Raw genomic sequence first — 6,161 nt, 5'->3', positions numbered from 1 at the left:
TTTGAAGTAGCAAGGAGGAAGAAATCTCTCAGTTTTCCTTCACACTTACAATTTCTCGAAGAATTCCTCACAATATTGGAACCTTTCTAATCTCTAGGAACTCTCTCTAGCACTTCCTTTACTCCCTACATTCTTTCCCTCCTTCTCCAGGCTCTCCAATTTTTGGCCAAAATAGTCTTTTAAAGTTGTGGATGAGCTTTCCCAAGAGTTGCCTAAGCATCCCTTCAAAATTTTTCCTTATCCAAAGCTTGAGAAGGCATAACCGTCGTACTCGCAGTCGGCGGCCTCGAGGGTGTCGTCGGCGGCCTCAAGGGTGCTGTCGGCGGACTTCTGAGAATTTTATCTTGTAGCCTCTGGAAAAACTCACCGTCGGCGGGGTCGAGGGTGTCGTCGGCGGCCTAGTTCAAATCTCCACATTTTGGTCCTTTTCGCTCCGAATTTGCTTCTTTTTGCATCTTTTTGCTCTAATAACCGTAATTCATCATTCTTACAACAAAATATCAAAAATACATTTCTTTAAAGTGAAATATCATTAAAAACTATATAAAATAGGTATGAAAATCTCAACATATTTTCCTCTAGTCACAACTCAATCCACCATATGGTCCAGCTCATAGCTAGGGCCAATTTATGCTTAATTTGAGGAAAGGAGGAGCTTCATGGTGTCAAGGTGATCATATCTGCCAAGCTCAATCAAGGTCAATCCTCTTAGGAAAAGGTATGAGTCAAAAACTCTAAATGTTGCCTCAGGTTTGGTCTTTTTTGAAAGAAATGAACAATGTATGGCCACCTGACCATATAGATAGCTTCGTCTTGACTATATGAAAGTATAGGAACAAACCCCGAGCTCTTTGGTTGAGAATCAAGAGAGATCTTAGAGTTTGATCATGGACAGTTCTAGGTTCTTCATCCCATGTGGATGATGAACCGATGTCGTCCATTTCCATGTATTAGAAATGGATAGTGCAAATTAAATTGAATCACCAGACCGCAAGGAGGGATCATCGGATCGCTGGACAACGTGGCGACCACGTGGAAAGTATACCAAATTGCAGAGCGCCATTTAGACATTTGATGACTCCAAGGTTCGAGTCAGTGTCAACGTGCTTAAAAGGATAATTCAGGATTATTGGATTAATTAAATCTAAAAAATGCTTTTAACTTCAAAAATTTATAACTTGGTGTAGAGAAATCATAAAAAAAAAACTTCTGAACTCAGTAAGGAGAGGGAAAAATAATAAAGATAAAATTAAAATAATTAAATTATATTTAATTTTTAATTAAATAATACTCTATAGAGTATTTTAATTATTAAAAATTAAATATAAACCCAAGAAATATGAAAATTTTAGGGATTGTTCCCTCCACTCAAGGGAAAATTTTCTAATTTTTCCAAAGCATGGACCCTCCTTAAATTAAAAATGACTAATTTCCAACCAAATTTATAATTATTTTGAAAAATAATTATAAAAAACTAAAAAATGGAAATAAAAAAGGGAGAATAATAGAAAAAATTTGGATGATAAAGTTGATTCCCAAAATGTTAATTTCCACCTTTGAAAATTTAAAAATGAAAAGTAGGAACTTAGGGGTAAAAATATATAATTAAAAATTTACACTCTAGCTCATATTGCTTCCAAATTTGGTTTAAGACATTAAACCAATCCTACAACCTTGGTTTTAGTGGATCAATCGCATGGTTACCCTTATTAATTAACCTTGGTTTTAGTGGATCAATCGCATGGTTACCCTTATTAACCATGAGGTTGCCCTTAATGACCTAGGGTTAGCCCAATTTGAGCTTAAACCTGGTCTCAGCTTAACTTAAATCTAGCACATTAGATTCATAATTGGACTCAACCAAATTAAGTTTAAGTCTAAAGCCTAGTCAAATGTAACTTAAACCCTAACGTTTTGGGTCTAAAACATGTTAGACCAAACCTAAAACCTAAGTATAACCAAACTTAGACGTAGTCTAACCTTTTAGGTTTAACCCACATTTGACCTAACCTATACCCTAAGCCTAACCAAACTTAGACTTATTGCAACATTTTTGGGTATAACCCACATTAGACCTATCTTGAACTTTAACTAAACTTAAACTTAGTTTGAACTTTTAGGTATAACACACATTAAACATAACATAAATCTTAAGTTTCACCAAACATAGTCTTAGTGCAACATTTCGGGTCTAACCCACATTAGGCATAACCTAAACCCTATTTTTAACTGTTGACCTCACTTTTGGGTGAAGGTTTTGGGTCCTTCCTTTAGGAACTAGCATCCAGCCTTAGGACTTTCCTAATGACTATCTTATCATCTTAGAAATGGTACCCACCTTCTCCTTAGAAATTTCAACCAAATCTTTTTTCTCTATGTTGGTTCTATAAGTGATCAATAATCTTTAATACAAAGATTAGAGATTCTATAAGGGAACCTTGATGAGAATTCTTATAGGACCTATAAACTATAGGAAATTCTTGCATTGTTCTACATTTCTTTGGACTTCAATACATTGCATCATCATTCATAATCATCATGATCATCATAAACATTGTATTTTCATATCACAATGTGGCAATCATTACACTCACGGGGCTGACCAAAATTATTTGAACTCAATTTCCCCTAAAATACCTCACTTGAATATTTTAATGCTTCAAAATTCCCCAAGACTTCCATTGAATGACAAAATCCACTTCAAATTATTGACTGTAATATTGTCATACTTCCGGACAACTGTTTGGCACTTCAACACCAAAATAACGAATACTTAAAAAAATATTTTGAGGATCATAAAACCTTCCACATTGATCGAAAATGATCTCGGAAACTATCGTTCGACTCCAAATTTCTTCTTGAACCACCTAAGTCTTTAAATCAACATTTTTGCCAGTTTGACCAAAGCTGGCCAAAATTACCAAAATACCACTCATGGCCAAAAAATTCTGAAATCCTCTAAACTCGTTTCAAAGACCCCTAAAACCAATTTTTGACCATCCATTAGGTCCAATTTGACCAAATTCACTCACTTTGACCAAAATCCCCAAATTGAGCTTCATGATCAATCAAATACCTCAATTTCAAATTCAACATGTCTAGATCTAATTTCAAATGAATATAAATCCATTTAATTGACCCATGATAAATTTCCAAAACGATCGATCGTGAATTAACAAAAGTTAAATTTGACGCATTTTTGACATGACCGTCGACAAAAGTCGTTCGAACTACTCAGATGTCGAAACAGACTACCATCCGAAACAGACTACACGATTGCATCTGGAACGTCAATTTCACTTAGAGAGGACGATCGTTGCACTACAGTTTTTCATACGGGTTTTAAATACATGAACTATTATTTTTTGCTTGATCGCCTAAAAAAGTGTTTCGAACGACCCCGATTGATGAAACAGACTACACCAGTGCGTCCAGAACATCAATTTTACCTACGTGGAACATTCATATCACCACGACGACATATTCAGACAAAATGCACGGGAAGCATTAAGTAATAATAATAATAATAATAATAATAATAATAATATTATTATTATTATTATTATAATATAGGATTATCTTTAAAAAAAAAAAAACTACGCATGGCTCTCTCTCCATTATCTCACGCGCATGCTCTCTCTCTCCCAAGTCTCTCTCTCCCTCTCTCTCTCTCAATCTCATGCCTACAGCCAATATACATATAAAAATAAAAATAAAAATCTCTCTCCCTCTCTCTTTTCTCCCGTTAAAAAGCCACATGTACCTCTTTACACACAGCAGCACCCCCCACACTCTTCCATTCCCTCTTCTCTACACACAGTAGCAGTTACCCCAACAATTCCCCCACCTCCTCCCTCGTTGGAAACCGCTGACGTCGCTGAAAAAGCCAAAGCCGAGCCAAATTTCGGCGGACCTCCAACCCGGCGTGAAAATCACGTCAAATCGACGCCGCAAGGACTTGGATATGCTCAATGAGGCTTACTTATTCAAACCTAATTGAGGATAAATATCGTATGCTCAGGTATATCTCTTAAATTGAAACAATAATCCCAAACTTCCCTCCCTTCCAGATCACAAAATAAACCACAAAACACCTAAGAATCCATATGGATGTAATATACTCTTCGATCTGAATAAAACGAGCCCAAGAACGCAAAATTTTATTGAGAATCGATGGTGAACGGACTTCGGGAAGCTTCGGTCATCGGCTTCCTCCCTGTGCGACGTGGGTTTCGTTACGAGAGTGAGAAGATACTGTAGTATATTTTTTTAATTAAATTCTAATAAGTATAAATTAAATTCAAAAGCACATAAATTTTTATGTAAAACTCAAAAAAATAAACCAAAAGATGCTATAAACTCGGGGAAAGGAGAACATTTTTTAGAATTAAAACAGGGAAAGAAGAAGAATTTTAAAAATTAAAATCAAGTTTTTTCACCAAATCAATATTTTTAAATTAATTTTTTAAATTATGGAGTATTTAAATCATAAAAATTAAAATATAAATGAGAAAAATATGAAATTTGACAGAGATATTAAATGGCCTTGGGGAAAGCTTCTCTAATTTTTCCAAGTCATCTTAATGTCTCTATATTTGTATTTTGATTTTCGAACAAAATGTCATATTTTTGTAAATTAGAAATCAAAAAAATCATAAAAATTATAAAACTCTCTCTGATTGAACATTTGGCCATAAACAGAGGTTTAAAAATTTTAAAATCATGTTTAAAATATTTTTTTATAATTAAAACACATTAATTAGGGTTCAGGTTTAATTTAGGCTGAGTTTACCTAGCCCAAGCTACTAATAAGTCCAGCCTATCCAATTCTCTTTAGGTCCGGTTCAACTTGAATACAGACCCAGTCAGCCAACTCAAGGATTGAGTTAATCACCCATTAAGTTTAATTTTAGTCATTTAGGGCTTTAGGCTAGCCGGTCTTTAGCCCGAGTCTAGCCTGGGTAAACTTAACCTTTAACTGAGTCCAACTTGAATAGTTTGACCATTTTAAACTTGAGATTTAAGTCATCCTATCATTTAATTAAGACTGAACTTCTTGGAGTTTAGCGTTAGTCAACATGAACTTTAGTTTAGTTTATCCTACACATTAGATTCATCATAAACTAAACCTTAATCTTAGTTTAGCCTTAACCTAGACCATTAGGATTAGTGATCCTAACCACTAAGATTAGCTAATCTAATCACTAGGGTTAGTTAAGGTTAGTTACCCTAAACCTTAGGTTTGGTTAACCTAATACTTAGGTTAGTTAACCCTAAACCAATAAGATTAGTTAACCTAAACCTTAGGTTAGTTAAGGTTAGTTACCCTAAACTAATAGGATTAATTAACCTAAACTTTAGATTAGTTAACCCTAAACCAATATGATTAGTTAACCTAAACCTTAGGTTAGTTAAGGTAAGTTAACCCTAAACTAATAGGGTTAATTAACCTAAACCTTAGGTTAGTTAACCCTAAACCAATAGTATTAGTTAACCTAAGCCTTAGGTTAGTTAACCCTAAACTAATAGGATTAGTTAACCTAAACCTTAGGTTAGTTAACCCTTAAAGAATAAGATTAATTAACTTAAGCCTAGGTTAGTTAATCCTAAACCAATACGATTAGGCAAGCTTAAACCTTAGGTTACTTAACCCTAAACCAATAACATTAGTTAACCTAAATTTAGGTTAGTTAACCCTAAACCAATAGGATTAGTTAACCAAAACTTAGGATAGTTAAACCTAAACCAACAGGATTAGTTAACCTAAACCTTAGATTAATTAACTCTAATCCGAAGGATTAGCAAGCCTAAACCTTAAGTTAGTTAACCCTAAACCAATAAGATTAGATAACCAAAACCATAAGTTAGTTAACTCTAATCCAAGAGATTAAACAAGCCTAAACCTCAGGTTAATTAACCCTAAACCAATAAGATTAATTAACACCTAATCCTTAGGTTAGTTAACCTTAGGATTAATTAATCTAAACCTTAGGTTAGTTAATCATAAACCAACAGGATTATTTAGCCTAAACCTTAGGTTAGTTAACTCTAATTCATAGGATTGGACAAGCCTAAACCTTAGGTTAGTCAATCCTAAATCAATATAATTAGTTAACCTAAACCTTAGTATAGTTAACTCCAAACCAACAGGATTAGTTAAC

This window comes from Phalaenopsis equestris, unplaced genomic scaffold (genome assembly GCF_001263595.1).
Source record: "Phalaenopsis equestris unplaced genomic scaffold, ASM126359v1 Scaffold000094, whole genome shotgun sequence".
NCBI lineage: Eukaryota > Viridiplantae > Streptophyta > Magnoliopsida > Asparagales > Orchidaceae > Phalaenopsis > Phalaenopsis equestris.
Note: the sequence above shows the minus strand (reverse complement) of the source record.